The following is a 19,515-nucleotide window of genomic DNA, read 5'->3' as shown; positions in this document are numbered from 1 at the left end:
CTGGGCTACCTCCCACAGAGCAAATGTTTGTTGAACAAACGAGCCACCATTGCTCCTACTCCTATCCCTTCTCTGGGCGTTACCATGGCATAAGAAGACCTGCTGGGCACATGTGGAGAAATATGACAAGCTGAAGGATATGAGGTAGAGGTAAAAAAAACCACCCAGCCCAGAGACTCCTGACTTCCCCATTTTCTTTCTGACATGACCTTTCCTAGAAAGTGAACCCCTCCCAGTGATCCTGCAGGGAGAACAAGGGGTTGGCTTTCTTGATCAAGTGACACTACAGAAAAGGAGGAAGGTGTGACTGCAATTGAGGTCACACAGTGGTTAGAATTACAGGATACTTCTGTCACACAGGAGGGCAGAGGAAGCAGCAACCCATGAAATCCCCCCCTTCTGAAAGTCCCCAGGAAAACAGCACCACAGCTGTAGTTCAGGGGAGCAGCCTCCAACAGATGTTATAGGAATACATGGTTTGGATAAAAGGACTACCTGGGTTTCTACACTGGTTTCTACATGGAAAGTTAAGAATAAATGTTGAGGAGGAAGTAAAATGTGTATGTAAAAATGTAACCAGATTTAACACACAGGATGGGAGACTGAAAAGAAGGCTGGGTCCCCAGTGGAGACAGCTCTCAGGAACACCAACCTAAGCTCCAGGGTTTATTACACACACAGCCCTCTTTCTGCCTTCTTAGGAGGCAGAACTTTGAATTTCCATGAATCAATTCATTCATTTACTTTAAGTTACAGAACTTATACTGTATTCAACCTAGAACTTCTTAGAAGGTAAAGAAATCATTATTGATTTGCTCTCTATCAATAGAAAAGGATTGGCAAGTCCCAGGGATCATTTAAAATCTCTCTTACCAAAGGAGACTATTTGTTGTACATAAATCAGAACAGGGATTCACCTCACCCTGGGCTCAGGAGCAATCTGTATTTCTGTTGGTCCCAGGTTACTGAGAACTGAAATTTGTTTAGAATTCCTCATTTTGGAGGTTCAGAGAGGTGGCTTAGCCTTCCTTTATCCAGATGGTACTGCACTGAAGCCATCCTAGGCAGATGGATGCTTATCCTATTCTTAAAATCTCCAGGGAAGTAAATTCTCTGCAACATCCCTTGGTAACCTTCTCCAGGGTTTTATCAAGTGGACGGTAAGGAAGTTCTGATGCAGAAACCAATAAAAATATTAACTCGATGAGCCTAGCTACCAGCACAGGAAAGGAGTATGTGTTTGGGCACTCTGCCTTCGTGGTAGAAATGTATTTACAAAACAGACTATACAAACAGAAACCATTTGTCGGGAGCAGATGTGGGAAGCTGACTCAAGAGAAATTGCCACAATAAATTCTGTCCCATGAACCGTGTGAAAAAGTTACTGTTGTTTATCACATTTTTTAAAGTACAATTTTATTTCCTGGTCAATTCCTAGTTTTAGCTCCTAAACCAAGTTTGTCAGCAATTTTTAAAAGTCCCTAGTTGCAAAGTTTTCAAATGACTAGGCTTCTATGAAAAACTAGGCCTTAGCATATAGAATGTAAATGTTATTGTTATATAGAATGTAAATGCTACTGTTATAAACAGTTTACATCTTTCTTAGTTTTGTATATTCCACCTTTTCTGCAATGATCATTCATACTTTGTGATCCGGAAAAAAAAGATTTTTAAAAGACAAAAATAACCATCAAAATTAATTAAGATGTAAACCAAGGTAGGGTGAGATGATTTGAGGGACGATTTAGCCATATGTATGATAATTTAACTAGCCTTTAAATATTAACTAATTAGAAATGGAACTATCTTTAGACGCCACTGTGCTAAGATTTCCTGTTGCACCCCAATGTCTGGCTGCAATCTCTCCGTGGAGATTGTATGTCATGGGCGCCCATTCCTCCCAGTCCAAAAGGCTCTATGCACAGAAGTGCACCACAACGACACTACGACTAAATTAAAAACAAACAAAAGTAATGCCAAAATACATCAGAGAGAGAGGCGGACACACCCCACCCCCACCGGATGCAGAATGTATTGAAATTTTATAACCGCTCCCCAACCCCTCAGCAATGCACTTTTATCTCTCTGGCAACTCAGAGTAAAGCATGTGTCAGGTATATGTTCATTTTCATTAATTTTTCAAAACGACGGTGGCACACACCTTTTTCAAAAATTGCGTTAAGTTCTTGAACAAGTGTAAGGGGGGAGGGGCAGGCATGCCCCTGAAAATGGGATATTTCCTACAGAAACAAATCTAGTAAAATTAAGAAAGGCAAGTGGTTTTACACTCAGTAGGAGCCCTCGGAGAAGGTAATTTATCAAAATTAAAATATTTCACAGATCATTTCTTCTGAAAAGTTTTCACGCTGTCAATAATCTGCAGTTCTTTTCCTTTTGAAGTGGCAGTTTCTGCTTCCTTAATATTAAAAAAAAAAAAAAGGCCAAGACCCAGGAATTTCTGGAGACCCTCGGAGCGCGCCACCCACCCACTCCCCCGCCCCCCACCAGGCCGGCTGCGGGCAGAGAAAGCCCGCCCGCGGGCCCATCCGCACTGACCGGGTTTTCCAGAGTCGCCGCGGGGACCGAAATAGACACCCTTTAGAAAGCAGACGGCGGGCACCCCCGCCCTCCCTCCTCAAAGGAAGCAGTGCGCCCCGTCGCCCCGGCCGCGGGCCAGGGGAAGCGGACCCGAGCACCGCACTCACCATCGCCGCTCGCGGGGCCGCGCTGGGCTCGGGCCGACGCCAAGTTCAAATCTCGCCGCAGCTGCGAGGAGGCGGCGCCGGGCATCGCCGGCGGGGCTCGGCCGCGCTCAACAATGGGCGGCTCGGCCGCGCCCTGCACCGCGGCGTCCGGGCTACTGCGGCTGCGGCTGCGGCGCGGCGCGGCGGGCCTGTGGCGCGCGGCCGGAGGGGCCGAATCCCCGCGCCGGGCCCGGAGGGTGCGGGGGCGCCCGACCACCACGCCTCCCCGGCCGCGGGGGCCGCGCCGGAGGGACCGCGCTCGCCGGGCGCTCGCCACCAGGTAATCCCACAGGAAGCCTCCCGGATTGGCCCGGGCGCTCAGGACGGGATTTGCATGTCAATGGCAGAGCTGGCTCCCGAAGGTTTGAAAACGGATTCCGGGCTGCGAGAGTCGGGCTCCGCTCGCCCCTCCGCAGTCCGCGTCCTTGGTCCTCGTGGCGTTCAGGGGACAGACACACACTCTCAGGCTCTGCTTCATCGGTTCGCACTCACAAAGGTGTCTTAACTCCACCTCCCCGCCCATTTTGAAACGAAGAAGGATCCAAAAGCAAGGTATCAACTTCAAGAAGCCCGCGCTCTCGCTTTTCAGGGGCTATACAGTTAGTAATTGATCAAATGAAGCATGAATGAAGCAAGGTAAAAAGTTCACAGCTTTAAAAAAAAAGAAAAGAAAAGAAAAAGCTCACATTACCAGGAAAATAGCCATCGTTTTTCTCCGTGTATCCTTTTTCAGTATAAATCAACCGGACAGACTCAGGTTGTTGCTGATCAGCTAATGCTGTTGAAACCTCCCTTCCCAGTCCTTTTGTTTCCAGGAGCATCATCTCTAGATGAAGGACAGGTGATCATTTCAGTGGTTATGAACTGTGGTCCTTCAGGAGATTTTGGAACCAGCTTTGCAGACTTTAGGGTCTTGGGCAATGTACACATTAGCATTTGTTTTGCATTATGATAGGACGGGGTGCCTATTTAATACTCTTAAGGAAGGTATGGTGCTATTTTCAATTTAATCTTTCTTTAAAGGCTCTTCCAGCCTGTTTCAATGGAGGGAAGATTTTTTTCCCGTAGAGAGCACCCTTCTTAATTGCTTTCACATGTCACTGCCAGAGATTAAAATAACAGGTTTGAAATTGGCTTTTATTACTTTTCATTCAAGCAGAATCGCTGTTAAAATGTCAAGTTCTCTATTTCAGGCAATAAATACACATATAGACACAAAAAAGAGAATGCCTAATGAGGTAGGAACCAGAAGGCTTACTTCTCATAGAGTTAATAGTATTTGCCTTGTGATATCCTGGAAGAATGCAGAAACATTAGGGGCTACAGCAACCACTAAATAAAGCTCTTTACTGATACCGTTATGGACAGGATTCCCCCCTCCCCAAGGTATTCCCCACCTGAGAATTGTATTTTGTTTTCAATATAGTATCACAAGCATGTACAAATACACACACACAGTCAGTGGGGTACCCACACACACTAGTTGTTGGAAGCAGGGAGGCTAAAGTTGCCTGTCCTGTGTCCTAATGTCTTGTGGGAAATCTAGTTTTGGGTGGAAGCTGGAGATTTTCCAGAACTTAAATTTTAAAGACATGGTCAGTCCTTGCAGCTTAGAAAGCACATTGTCAGGGCCACCATGATTAGGAAATAAGTATTAGTTGAGGACATAGCCAGGAGCTCTGGAGGAAGAAGAGATAAGACCTCCCTGCTGCTTTGTCTTGTTTTCTAAGTCCTCAGAGTCAGGTGAAATCTCTTAAGGGTGGACCAGATCCCTCTATTCCTGTGTGAAACATCACTTTAAATTGATGATTAAGAACAGACTTTGGATCCAAATTTTACCTCCCACACAGCCTGAATCATACCTGTGAAATCCATCACTATGACGGGAGGTCCCTGGGCTTCCATTGCATCACAGATTCTGGAAGAATACTTTTTACATGTATCTGTAATTTACAGGCATTGTCAGATATTTGTAGATGAAAGAAAAACAAACTGTCTCATGGGATCAAAGGCAAGGCTGGAAACAAAGAACTCTCCACAGCAAGACAAAATTATGCTACCATCTCCCTGCATCTCTCTGAGCTAGGGGGCAAGTTCCCTCCCCTGGTGCCTCAGTTCTCCTGCAAAATGGTCCATCCCTTCCTCATAGAGTATAAATGAGAAATGTCTGTGAAATAGTTCCATGTATCAAGTGTATGTAGGGATAAATGCCAAGGTGGTTTCTGTCAAGTCATTCTGCCCTTTAGTTCCTATATCAAGCTTACTCTCAGAAACAGCATATCACACTGGAACCCAAAGCTTTTTATTTTTTTTCAAATGAAAACAGATATAGGGGTCAAGAGATATGCCTTAAAAAATGCTAAGATATCTTATTTGGAGGTAACAAATAGGAAAAGTATAAGCCTGATCTTAGAGAAAGGGTGTGCATAGTCAGGCAACAACCTCCTGTTTGCATACTTTTTCTTTTGTTTAAAGTCATGATTCTTTTTTAAAACATCTTTCTTGGGATATAATTCATTTACCATAAAATTTACACTTGGAAAGAGGCACATTTTTTTCCAGTACCCCTTTTCGCAAGACTTTTATGATGCTGGAGCAGGTGGTGGGAGGAAAAGACCAGAGGGCCTGGGATGAATCCCTGACAGCGTGGGGGGACCACAGAACCCACCTACACAGAGACATGCCAGACAGAGGTGTGGAAGCTGCACCCAGGCAGTGATGGGGGAGGGGTCATGAGTTAAGAGCAGGAGTGGGGACAGGCCCTGCACTGTATGCACTCACCGGCCAAATCCTTTTCCTCTCTCCTTTCTTAAATATTTCAACCTACTAACCCAAAATTCAGTTCGAGTTCAATACGGTAACCTAGAAATATTTAAAATCATGTAATATTAGACTATGCTAACTGAGGATCTAGCATAATGCAGAATGTTCTGCTTCATACTATATACACATTTAGTAGCTTGTTTTTCCACTACAATTGTCAGGTCTTATTACTAAGGAGAAACCTGCAAGAATGAATATCTTTTTCAAACAAAAGCTTCAGAAATTTAGGATTACTTCCAAATATCTCTAAATTCCAGCTTCAGCAATTATTATTTGAATTATTTAATTTTAACCAGTCTAATATATTTAAAGAATTATATCTTCAAAGAAATTACATATAGAAATCATGTATGTGATTTTCTTCAGAATTTATTCTTTCACAACTTTCTTTTCTATATTTTATGGTAGTAAATTTTGTAATATACATTGTACTTTATTAAATTTCACTTAGAAATAGTCTACCATTACTTTCATACTTCAGAATATGAAACTAAATTTCCCTTGGAAATAGTTAACCATTACTTCTTACCAATACCGTTTGGCATTCTTTCCATTATCCCAAATAAACAAAGTTTTAATGTGAAAAGCATAACTATTTGAAACATAAGAGTCTTTGCTAAAGAATAACAACACAGCAACACAACAACTGGCTCCTGCCACAGCTACACAGGAAATTCCCTGGTTTATCTGGACTCGTGGATGTTGATGCCTTAGGAAACCAATGCCAATATCTGTTGAATATTGAAAATTATTTCTAAGGACTGTTCAATGGTCAGTCTAAACACAACCAAGAAAGAATACATTTGAAACATGGGTTGTTTGCTTCAGAGAGAAAATAGGAAGAATATATGGTGTGCTCCCTTCTCCAATGGGGATTTGGGTTTAGTGCGAACACTTTTGAACTTCTAATGTGATACTCACTTTGACAAATATTTTAATTTTTTGAACCACTCACAGCAAAATGTGAAAAACAAATGAATAACTATCCTGATGAATAAAATGTTAAAATGGACATTTAAAGTAACGAAATGCATTTAAGACTGCTCCAAACCTGGGCAATAATTTATTTCATGAAGTGGTGATGGTTAGCATCAAAGGGGAAAACCCCATTATCTCATTCAGCTTCTCAGAGTTAGTTACTCCTGATCACAGTCCTTTCCCCCAAATAGCCCCGTGAGCCCCCAAGTCCTCTAGGCGGACACCTTCCTCACCCTCTCTCCTTATTTAAGGCATCTGCTGCTGCCTGCAGCTGATTCGTATTGACAAAGACACCTGTGTTTCCTGTTCTTTGTAGCCCCAGGACCAAGGCTCCAAGGAAAGGCCTTTATGCAACCTGGCTTTTACCTAGAAAGCTCCTTAGGATCTTGCAGAGGTCAGAACCCAAGGAATGGAGAGGGGAGGACTAGGTAGGCAAAAGTTCACTCACTATTTGTGGCACCACAAATGCAGGTTGGTACAGCACTCCATGGCAGCACACATGGGTGGCTTTGTGGATCCTGCATCAAAACTGCACAGGTCTAAACAGAAGCAAAAAGGAAAACGAGAACAACAGAACCAGCAGAATAAGGCTCGAAGGGGTGGCTGAAGGTGAAGGGAGTCAGCAAGTTTTTGTCCTTATTGAAACAAAGACCATTTTCAATGTTATGGGGGTCACTGACTAAGTAACAGCAGCCTCAAGTCATTCAGGAGACAAGGATTGACAGCCCTCTCTTTGGAAAGTCTTGGTTGAAAGACTAGAACTGTATCCTGGAGATTGGAAGCAACCTAAGTGTTCATAAAGAAAGTGGTTAAATTAATTCTGAAGCACATGGTGCAGCATTTGAAAGTAAGAGTTCTTTATATATTCTGGATACAAGTCTCTTATCAGATATGTGATTTATTAAGTATTTTCTCCCATTCTGTGGGTTGTCTTTTCAGTTTTTTTTTAATTTTGTGTGGGAGGAGGTAATTAGGTTTATTGATTAATTGATTTTATTATTTTTTTAATGGAGATACTAGAGATTGAACCCAGGACTTCATGCATGCTAAGCATGTGCTCTACCACTGAGCTATGTCCTCCCCTGCAATAAGGGCAGAAGAGAGAACAGAAAAAGAAACATCCAACTCCTAAAAACATGAAGATGTGATTGAACATGTGTGTGAAACACACAATGAAGAATATTCACTAGGCTGTTAACTGAAGTTACTTGGGAGAGGTGGAATGGGGGAAATGTTAACTTTCTCATTTTACTTTTTTTGCGTTGTACAAGACCAAGTAATGAAAATGAAAACTATAAAACTGATTGTAGATAGACACTTATGAAGAAAGACAAGAAGGTTCAGCAAACCTGCCTTTGACTGGAACTTGGGCATGCCTAAAATGTTTACCCTTCACCTAGATGCATGGTCTAATAAATATGATATTTGTTATCAGAGGGGTTTATGTAATGTGAAATAACAAGAGCTTTCAGAGGAAAATTTCATAAAAAGGTGTGAAATTCCAGAAGTTATCAGATTTATATACCACCAGCATCCCAGATGGCCATGTCTAGAAAGTAAAGAAAAATCCACTGGGACTGCATTGGCTGATAACTGTCCACAGATCTGGTCACGGCTCATTTATGCATGTGGTCCTCACTTGTTATTGCTGTGTCACTGATGCCATTACACCTTTTCTTGGACACCTTTTCCAAGGAATTAATTTTTATGCCTAGAATAATATGACAGTATAAGGTAAGGAGAATTCAGTTCTGGATGTGATTTAGATAATACCATTAAATTTTCAACTTCCCTTATATTTTAGTTGACAGAATATCATTCAAGAAGTTTCAGAAGAGCTTAGATAAGGGAATTATCCCATTCACCCTTTCCCCTCCTCCTTTCTCCTTCTCTCTCCTTGACCCATTTCAATTCAAGTACTACTTAATGAGCACCTGTACAGGGTTGCGGCTATCAGGATAGATGAGGTCTTCGGGGGAGGGGTTGGCTCAGTTGGTAGCATGCGTGCCTAGCATACACAAGGTCCTGGGTTCAACCCCCAGCACCTCCATCAAAGAAGAAGAAGGATGGATGAGGCCCTAGCACTGACTTCAAGGAGCTCAGTTTAAGTGGGAAACTCAGATATCTAAAGAAGTTATTTCCATAACATAAGGATAGTTAGGTGTGGTGGCCAAGAGCTTGCCAGCAGTGTGCAAAGTTAATTGATCTCACTAAGCCTCAGTTTTTCCTCTATAAAATAATAATTACACCTCCCACAGGTCTTGCAAAGATTATATGAACTAATCATTGAGCGTTTGTGTCTGTTGGGCATGACTAAAACTGAGATATTAATGGTTCTTATTCCCACCACTGAGTTTCTTCATAGTCCTGTCTTTCCTCCCAGTTGGCGTCATTCATTAACCAAGGAAGGGATGACTTAGCAGAACTCACATAACAAAAAAATCCAGGTTTAAGATTTGAAAGACAACTCAGGGCCAGTTTTTCTCCAGTAGACATTACAGCTTTCTCAGACAAACAAAGGGTAAGGGGAGTAAGAAGGGAACTGAAGGGGAATCAGAAGCGGGAGCAACTCTGAGGCTTTTATGGGAAGCTCCAGCTAGGTGTAGAGACTTGAGAGCAGAAAGTATGTAGGTCCTGACTTCAAGCAAGAGTCTGGAGAACTGGCTCAGTCCCAGAGAGGCTGGGAACTCAGCACAGAGTAGGAGTTAAGAAACGTCTGTGTGGTGCACCCAGGTGGGAGAGAGATGCTTTCACCAATCCTCCTTACCCAGAGTGGTCTAGGAGAGGCAGAATGTTTCTGGTGATGTCAAGAGGGCATAGATGCCTGCTGGATCTGAGGAGGCTGCAGACACCACCATCTCAGCTTGGATGGTGACCAGACACGTCTGATACCAGTATGGGGAGATGGTGACATAGAGACCAAAGTTGCAATTTTACCTGACTTCCCAGCAACACACACACACCCCTGGACTCTGCATGAGCCCCTCACAATGCAGCTGCAACCCTAGGAGCTGGAGGAGACTCTGAATGGGCTGATATTAAGTTTGTCTCCTCGCTGAATGAGGTCTCAAAACAGAAATTATAGTCCATTATTTTTAAAAAGAAACTGATACATTTCTCAGATCATTGTGTTTGCAGCTCCAGATGTGAAGCCACCAACTATGCAAAATGCTCAGCACTGTGCCTAGAACATGAGAGCTCAAATATGGTAGCTATTTTCACTTCGATTAACAGATCTATGAGCTGGTAGCAAATAGAGGAGAGGACTTTCATGTCAGGGAAGGGTATAGACAAGATGTTTGAGAGAGATCCTGAAGGATGTGCATGAGCTGACTGGGGTAGGAGGAGGGGAAATAAAGGTCAGGGCAGAAAGTTTGAAGGTCCCAAAGTATCAAAAAGCACAGGCCAACTGGGGAACAGGAAGTGACACGGCCAAGGGATGGGCAGGTGGCAAACAACACAGTCAGAGAGTTAGATGATGGAAGGGAGCCTTTTGGGTCATCTTCAGGATTTAGACTTTATCTGGTAGGCAATGAGAAATCACTAAAAGTTTTACACCAGTGTCATGATCGAATATGCACCTTCGAGAAATCACGCTGGTGGTAGGTGGAGGATGAAGTAAACAGGAGGAGGTGGGCTCATTGATTGTGACCATCATGCCTTTGTCACTAAGGTGAAATCCCACTCCTGTGGGGCCAGCATTGCACCAGAGTTAAGAGTGCAGCCTCTGGGGTGGAACACTTAGATTTGAATCCTGGCCGCAGCACCTACTGTGTGACCTCAGGCTGGTCATTACCAGCTCCACTGAAGCAGCTTCCTCAGCTGTAAAATGAGAGCTAAAAATTGGACCTGCGTCATAGGGTTGGAGGAGTTTTAGATGTAATACTTCACGTGACGCACTTAGAATGTAAAATGCTTATTCAATGTTAGCGCTTATTAATTAGTCTGCCCTTAAAATCATGATTAACGTTGTATGGAGGAGAATAATGATTATGTTGGAGAACTATGGTAGAAGTCTTCAAACTCATGGTATTCATTTCAATTTTGGTCACCAAGCAAAATTTCAGAGAAGAAAACCCACTTTGCAAATTCACGTGTAACAAGTCCAGGTCAAGCACAATTCAAACAACAAAATCTCACTAGCTTAAAAGTGACTGTAGTTGTTTGTGCTGGAGAAAGGGTTTTTCCTTTTCAACCCTGAAGCTCTGAACAGGGTTGATGTGAACTACTAACAGCGCAACCTTCCGGAAGGAGGCGAAGAGTGCTTGCTGCATGAAGGGCATTAGACTCTTGGAAAAAGACACGTGATCTAGGTGACAATGAGTACTGACAGCCCAGAATCCTGACAGGTAAGACTCTAGAAGTGACAGGTCCTTAAGAGCATGGGTTCAGCTGGAGTGCATTCAAATACTGGTGTGTCCTTGACACCGGGGAGAACGTACACAGGGAAAATGGGGAGGTGGCGTGCACCAGGGCGTTCAGGGCTGAGCCCACCAGCATCCTCAACCTACCCTGTGCCTGGAAGACATGTGAACATTATTTTCTGTCAAGGGAGGTGAATGTCTTAATTGATGGTGTCCAAGGAGCGTAAGTACTGAGGACTGAAGTTGTTTCTGGGACATAGTTGAAACTGTAAGCTGGAAAACTTTTTTCTTTCCAGAAAAATATTCCTAAGTTCCTGAAGATACAGATGAAGATAAACAAGGATGGGAGCGGGGAGGTGTGACGAGGGGGAAGCAAAACCAATTTAGGGCTGGAATTCAGTTCAGTTTCTGTCATTGGCTTGCAGCTTGTATTTTGGGAATACAGGAACTGCTTCCTTGTCTGAGAGCCCGCCTGGGGACTGGGTGGGGAGAAAGAGTCACTGAGACAGTGCAAAAGATGAGAGATGGAAAGGGAGAAAGACTGGGCAGAGTAGATGAAAACACCCGCACGCCTGGACAGCAGTAGGTGGTGGGTTTTACGGCTGAGTAGAGGTATCTGAATCTAATCACATGTAATATCTAAGGAGAAAGCAGAACTGGAAATGGAGGCAGGTGATACTGCTATGAAATGTCATACAAACTGAACAAATGATCCATAGAAATTTGTCTCAATGACTAAAACCATCATGTTATTCCACTGCTTACAAACCTATGACTTATTTATTGTAAAGAACCACTGCCTTGACCAAGAGAATTCATCAGATGCCAACAATGAATTCTTCATACGGATACAAAACATCAACAAAACCAAAATTAGTTCTTTTTTAAAATTGTTCATTGATTTGGCACTTCTGGTTTTTCCGTTAGATCAGAACCTTAGGACTTTCAAAAAGGACACCTTATTACTGTTACTCATAGCATCAAGACATCTATTCTACTGACTAGGTTTTCTCCCTAAGATTGTGTTATATGAAGTCTTAAATACACATAAATATTTTAAATACTTAAATGATATCAACATTGACATACACTGCTTTAAGAACAATCCAAAGTGCTACAGAAGTGTAACGTCAAGGGATAAAAACAGGAAAAGTTGCTAGGGTAAAAACCAAGTGGAATTTCTGAAATGTAGATGACTTGCTTTGACGATTTACTGCCACTGAGGTTTAGACAACAAGTAATTTAATGTTTACATATTTTTCTAAAGGAGTTCAATCCTATTTGGTGCTTCAGGTTTAAAAAAATCACCTTCATTTGTAAACTTATTTTTGAAAATAAAATTTTCCACTAGCTAGTTGGCAGCTTCCTTGGTCTGGAAGTATTAGCGTCTCTGGCTCGTAAAAGAAAAACAGAGAAATTAAATGTAGCTCTTGTTTACTTTTTTGGCAGTCTCACTTTAACTATTTAACTTAAAGAAGCCAATTTGCCTCTACTTTTTTTTTTTTAAAAAACCCACAAACAATGCACTTTAAAAAAAAGCTTCTAGCCACCAAGCACCATGATAATAGGTCATTTTCTAGGATCTTTTTCATCTGCCTCAAGTCAAACAGGTTCATTTTATACTTTCACATGTAGATTCCAGCAAGAGGAAAATTTTTCTTGACTTTCCGGCTTATTTGCTTTTAAGCACAAGTTTCTCCCAGGAGGTGTTCAGGAAGCTATTCTACTCCAAGCCGGATGTCAGTGTTATTCCACATACTTTAGTGCCTTTGCCTGGGAACTAGAAGATAAGATGGGAGAGAGAATTTCTTTTTAAAGTTCTTGTAATCAGCACCTTTGGGAGGTGTCCAAAGTGTGGTTGTATTGGCCAAAGGCAATAAGATAGCAGGATCCTGGGCAGATTGTGGCAGGCTGTTGGCCACCATTTCTCGGTGGTAGACCAGAAAGAGCTGAGCTGTAGCCTATCAGTCACAGTAACAGCCACCAATTATTTTGTATCCACTATTAACTTTTCTTAATATAATTCTTATTTTTAATTGAAGTGTAGTCAATTTACAATGTTAGTTTCATGTGTAAGCAAAGTGATTCAGTTATTCATATACATACACATATATATTTTTCAGATTCTTTTCCATTACAGCTCATTGCAAGAAATTGAATATAGTTCCCTGTGCTACGCAGTAGGTCCTTGTTGTTTATCTGTTTTATATACAGTAATGTGTATCTATTAATCCCGAACTCCTAATCTATCCCTCCACCCTTCTCCCCCCTGATAACCATAGTTTGTTTTCTATGTCCATGAGTCTATTTCTGGTTTGTAAATAAAAGTTGTATCTTTTTTTAGAGTCCACATATAAGCGCCATCATGTGATCTTTGTCATTCTCTAACTTACTTCACTTAATATGATAATCTCTAGGCCCAACCATGTTGCTGCAAATGGCATTATTTCATTCTTTTTAATGGCTGAGTAATATTCCATTATATAGAGAGAGAGACACACACACACACATATATGTGTGTGTGTGTATATATATATATATATATATATAGCCACACCTTCTTCATCCAGTCATCTGTCAATGGACATTTAGGTTGTTTCCACATCTTGGCTATTGTAAATAGTGCTACTATGAACACTGAGGTGCAGGTGTCTTTTTGAATTATACTTTTATCCAGATGTATATCCAGGAGTAGGATTGCTGGATCATATGATAGTTCTATTTTTAGTTTTTTGAGGAACCTCCATACCATTCTTCATAGTGTCTGCACCAAACTACATTCCCACCAACAGTGTAGGAGGGTTCCTTGTCCACTACTAGTTTTACACATGCCTCAGGATTCATACACCTTATTTCTAATTTTTACAGTAATACCTCAAGGTAGCCTTGTTACTAGTCCCATTTTACCGAAGAGAAAATGAAGCTCAGATTTTATGTAACTTGCCAAAGCCAACAGTGGAGAAGGGGCAGAAGGAAGAATCCAAGAGGACTGTCTGATTCCAAAGCCCAGGCCTTGTTCTCACACCATCCTAGATGAGCAGGAGAACATGACAGGTTAAACCACTTTAATAAGAAGATGAGGTTTTGCTGTCTCCTAGGGGGTGAAGGAAAGTGGACACATCCATTCTCTGTAGACAAAGACCTTATTGCCATTCAGAGCACCCAGAAAAAGAAAGCTACTGAAAACAACTTTTTGCCTCATAGGTCTAGTGGAGGAAGAGCAAAGCCCCAGATCTCTCTAGAATGATCTTCTTTTTCCTCAGTAAATTAAATTACTATATTTTTCCCTTAAAAATTGTGCTTTTTCCCTAAATGAAGAGCACTTTAACTTTGCCTGATTCCATCCGTACCTGACTTGGCTGTAAGGGACAGAGTTTTTCTAACTACATTTAATGAGTCCAATAATTACCATTTTGCAAGCATTAACGGTTTCCCCCCTTAACCAAGAGGATACCAATTTATTCACCAAATGTGCCTTGGCACGTTATTCATATTTTCCTTTGTCTGGGTTGAGCTTCCTTCCTCAACCCCAATTTCTACTAAGGAAATTCTAGACAACCTCCCAGGACCTGCAAAATGTATTCCTTTCTCAAGGCAACTTCTCTCTGATCCTTAACTAAAAGCAATTTCTCCCTCCTCTGAATGTTCAAAAGTACATCATTCAATCATCTGGTAACCCTTACCACATTTTCCCTTGAATAGAGCTATTGGTGCCATTAAAACAAAAAATCTCCCATCCTAGACTAGGTGTTTCAGGAGCAGGGGTTATGCCTTATGCCTTATGCCTCCTTTATCTCTGATGCCCAAGGTGCCCAGCACATGTTAGTACTGGGTGAATTAATGTTTCCAGACCATTAAACCCATGCTCGTCAGCTAATTTTTCCGAGTCCAGGTCGTTTTTGTCCCCCTTTGTTGATGTAATAAGTCCTATTCTTTCAAGACCTCTCCAACCACTCTAACCACCCCCAGAATAGATGAACTAAATTTCTAGTGCTTATATGCGGCTTTTGAAGCACTGTTTGTTTTATTGTGTGTGTGCCCTGTGTTTCCTGTATTACATCTACTCCTGGGCTAATGTCCATCTGGATGATGCTATTATTCTTGTTATTAACAATAGTGTTCATTTAACGAACACTGTGTCCCAGGCACTCTGCTGAGTGCTTCATTTACCTTATCCTCTCCCTTACAGAACTTTAGGGCCCCCAACTTCTTCCCTCAGCCTGGGTCAGCCCTCAGCCTTCTCTACTGTAATATATTTCAGGGTTCTGATAACCAGAAAGTAAGATTCTAGAAGGCAGGGAACACATCTCTCCTACTCATGTATCTAATGCAGTGTGTGGTAGAGAACAGATCCTCGGTAAATGTTCCATCAGAGTTTTGCAACTACACTGAGTTCACAAAACAAGTAGTGCTTTAAAACTTGTTTCCAGAAATACCAATGGAAATTTCATATTACTAATTATCAAGTGAGAACCCATCCCCTATCGGTATTGGAACTGCCCGAGTAAGAATTCTGCTGTTTAAAAAAAAAAAAATCCAGCAAGAGATGCCCACTCTTCATTAAATGGATGTGTTTTAAGCAAAAGAGTGAAAGCCTGTGCTAAGCATTTTGACTTCAAGCTTCCCTTCTGCTCCCTGCCTGCACCCCGCCTTGCTTATCTCTAGTCCATATTCGTATTGTGTCTAAAGAGAGGACTGGTCTCCTCTTCATGAGCCGGAATGAAAAGATCTGATGGGAACTTAAAAGCTCCCCCACAGGAAACTGTCTGAGTCCGTGATTTACATCCCTGGTTTTCTTATTAACTAAGTGCCAGGCTTCAGAAAACTGGAGCCAACCCAAGTGGGGACCCTGGCAGCTGGTGTGAAATGTGAGACCAAAGACCAGCCAGTCACAGTTGCTGGAGAGTGGGAGGAACAGAGAGGCTAGGTGGGCAGGAGGGAAGAAATGGCTTCTGGAAATTTATGTGTGCTCCTGGTAAGGAGGATGGTTCTATGTGATCAGAGGACAACTCACCCTCGATCCCCACGATAGGGGGAGAGTCAGAGAGGCCAGTCCGCTGAGGGCTCCAGGAGGGTTTGTTTCCTCCTTCACTTACATTAGAATGGGTAGGAGAGAGGAAAAGATAAGTCACCTAGAGAAATACAAGCAGCTGATCACTGTTCACGGAAAACAGGTATCTTTTCCATTACAGAAGAAACATTTAAAAGTTTTGACTTCCTGACATATGAGGTAAAGAGGACATCCTATAGAATCAGAAGAGTCCATATTTTTAATTCCAATTTTAAAACAACAGTAAAGAGGAACGATAGGAAGTTGTCATTTAATGGGTATAGAGTTTCAGTTTTGCAAGAAGTTCTGGAGATCTGTTGTAGAACAATGCGAATATACTTAATGCTACTGAACTGTACACTTTATAATAGTTAAGATGGCAAATTTTATGTTATGTGTTTTTTACTACAATTTTAACATTTTCAAAGCTTTTTTTTTTTTAAATGAAAGAACAAAAAAGAAAAAAAAAAACCAAATATAATCTGAAGAGGAAAATACATCACTGCTCCTGTGGCTGCCCCCTCCCCTCTTTTTTTCTCTTCACAAGCTGCCTCACAGTTACATATAAATATCCTTTCTCTTTATGTGGACCAAAGGGGGAAAAAGAGAAATATGTAAGAGTCTGCAGAAGCAGGGAGGAAAACTGTGGGTCTTTCTCTTCCTTTGGAGGAACATCTCTTTTTGAACCACTAGCCAACAGGTTATTTTAAAAATTATGTATGGGTAATGGATAATGGCAAAGAAGCTTTTGAAGTCCAAAGAAGTCAAAAGTCTGACAGAGATTCATACAGCTAACAGTTAAGGACAGTCATGCCAAGAGGCAAAATAACGAATCCAACTCAATTCCCTTCTAATTCTTTTTCCTATCCCCCCAACCCCATCTTGTTTTTTCTTTCTTATCCAGTCAGGAAGCTAAGCTGTTTATATTGACTGGTTTAATTCAGGGAAGGGGCTGTTTTTTAATCTGGTCTTGTTTGCAGTTTTTTTCTTTTGGAGATGGGTGTTTGTTTTTCAAAGCAACAAACAACAAATGTTGTTTTAATTTATGCTTCCTTTAGTTCTGCAAATTTGGGGGGGGTGAGGGCTTTTTTATAAGAGGTAATGAAGCAGAATCCTCTTAATGGTAAGGATAGTTTTCTCACCAAATTAAAACCCATGTATGCTTTAAAAAAATGAAAAAAAAAAGTAGCTTTTCTTTGGGGAGTAAATAAATTTTAAACTAGGAAACTTCTCACACAGTTTGAGCTTACAATTCCTATCAATACAGGCTGGGGGAGGGAATAAAAAGGATATTTTATTTTCTTTTCTTTTCTTATCTTTTTTTGTCCTTAACTTGAAATAATAGAATAATTTACAGCAAGAGGTGTCTGATCAAAACATTTAAGACATATGCCTGCTAAAGCAATACACTTAAATGCCAACAGCAGGGATAGAATTTTTTCTATTTTATTTCTCTCTGAAAATATATTACCTTCATTTATTTTAGCCAAATGAGCTCAGAGCTTTGTAAGAATATCACTTCATTTACATTAGTCTTATGTGTGTACAATGAGACTGGAAAATTTTGCCATGTTTTATTTTTTTAAGAGGGATAAATCATAGATAAACAAGGTCCTACCGTATAGCACAGGGAACTGTATTTAATACCTTGTAATGGCCCATAATGAAAAGGAATATGAAAAGGAATATGTATACATGTATAAATGAATCACTATGCTGTACATCAGAAATTAACACAATATTGTAAAACAGCTGTACTTCAGTTGAAAAAAAAAGAGGGATAAATCGTCTTGACTTTCCCATGGAATCCTTAACGGAAATAGTAGGGAAAGCTTCTGTTTCCTATCTCAGGACACTGAGAAACACTCTTTCCTTCAAGTGTGGAGGCCGCAGCATCACACAGATAACAAAGTCAATATTAGTTAAACCTGTCTCTGCTTGGATGTTTCTTTCTGGGTGTTCATTCATCTAAAATGCATGTTTTATTGAGCAACTACTATGCCTTGGGCACTGTGTGATGGAATCAGTCTGGCAGGCTGGAGGACAGGAAGGCATCCTACACGAACTGGGGGCCTATGAAAAGATTCTAAACTGAGGTCTAGGGAGTGGGTGGGATTTCACTGGGCAAAGAGACTGGAGAGAAGAGAGCCCAGCAAGACCCAGGAATGGAAAGAAAGCAGTACAGCTGGAGTAGAGCCCAAAAAAGGAGCAGCAAAGGGGGCTGGACGCAGCCTGGACACAAAGGTCTGGGCAGGCAGCTCTGGTCAGGTCCCGGTTAGGAGTCTGAAAGTTTATCCAAGAAGCAGTGGGAAGCCATTGGAAGTTTTTAAGCAGAGGGATGGGATCAGATTTGCATTTGAGAAGGATCATTTTGCCTGCAGTGGCCACTGGTGGGAGGGGAGCAAGGCCAGAGACCAGTTAGAACGTGGCCCCAGGAGTACAGTCTGAAGGTGATGCGTCCTTCCATCCCGACTGTGAGCTCCATGAGAGCAGGGCTTTCTGCTTGGTTTACTTACTCTCTCTCAAGCACCAAGAACAGCGTGTGGGACATGGTGGGTGCTCAGATATCTGTTGAACAAATAAAGAGCCTGAAGTAGGGTAATGCCAGAGAGGATTAAAGGGGAAGATGGGGATAAAAATTAGGAAATGGAATGGATAAGGCCTTGTTAATCTTTTGTGAAACTTTCTTTAAAATGTTTCTTTATACAGTCATGCTTCTTTGCATCCTTTCCATAATCAATCTACTTGATTCAATATCAACTAAGTTACTTTCCAAATAAGATGCTAACTTTTTGAAGTGTGTAAATCAATGATTTTTAGTACATTTACAGAGCTGTGCGACAATTACCGAAATCCAGTTTTAGGACATTTCCATCACCTTAAAAAGTTCCCTTATGCCTTATCCTTGCTCTCACTTCCAACCTCAGGCAACCCGTGATCTGCTGTTTGTTTCTACAGATTTGCCTTGTTCTAGATATTTCAAATAAATGGACCCATACGATATATAATCTTTTAGGCCTGGCTTCTTTCACCTAGCAGCATGTTTTTGAGGTTCATCCTCATGTTGTAACATGTTTCAGTACTATAGTTCATTCCTTTTTATTGTTGAATAGTACCCATTATACACCATATTTTGTTTACCCTTTGAGCAGTTGATAGGCATTTGGACTGTCTCCACATTTTGTCTGTTATGAATAACGCTGCCATGAACAGTGAACAGTTGTGTACAAGACTTTGAATGGTCAGACAGAGGCCCTGTTAAGTTGGATTAAATGTAGGAGGTGGTGAAAAAAATGGAGGGGTCAAGGAAGATGCCTAGACTTCAAGCTTGGGCAACTGGATGGATGATGATACAATTCACTGAAAGAGGGAAGAACAGATGAAGAGTAGCTTTGATGGGAAAGATGACCTCAGTTTTGGGCAAGTGTCTGGGAGACAGAAGTGGGCAGATCCATAGGTCTGGAAGGTTAGGTTTCTCAAAATGTCTAACAAAGGCCTTTTTTTCCCCCTCTATTTTGAGCAGTCTGTTTCATGTTTAAAACTTACTTCTCAAGCA

The 19,515-nt window shown here is 41.5% G+C and overlaps 1 protein-coding gene across 6 annotated transcripts in view; it reads right to left on the bottom strand.

The window, feature by feature from the left end:
- The window catches only part of SHROOM3 (shroom family member 3), a 288,650-nt gene that overhangs the window by 73,080 nt on the left and 196,055 nt on the right, over nt 1-19,515 (bottom strand). Inside the window, exon 1 of one of the 6 annotated variants that reach the window (XM_072941993.1) lies at nt 2,706-3,016. The exons of the other annotated variants lie outside the window; for them this stretch is intronic. The gene's annotated coding sequence lies outside the window, so the exon portion shown is untranslated. Of the gene's footprint in view, nt 1-2,705; nt 3,017-19,515 lie in introns of those variants that run through there. 6 annotated transcript variants of the gene reach the window in all.

Source organism: Vicugna pacos, chromosome 2 (assembly GCF_048564905.1).
Source record: "Vicugna pacos chromosome 2, VicPac4, whole genome shotgun sequence".
NCBI lineage: Eukaryota > Metazoa > Chordata > Mammalia > Artiodactyla > Camelidae > Vicugna > Vicugna pacos.
This window is presented reverse-complemented; position numbering and strand designations above follow the sequence as displayed.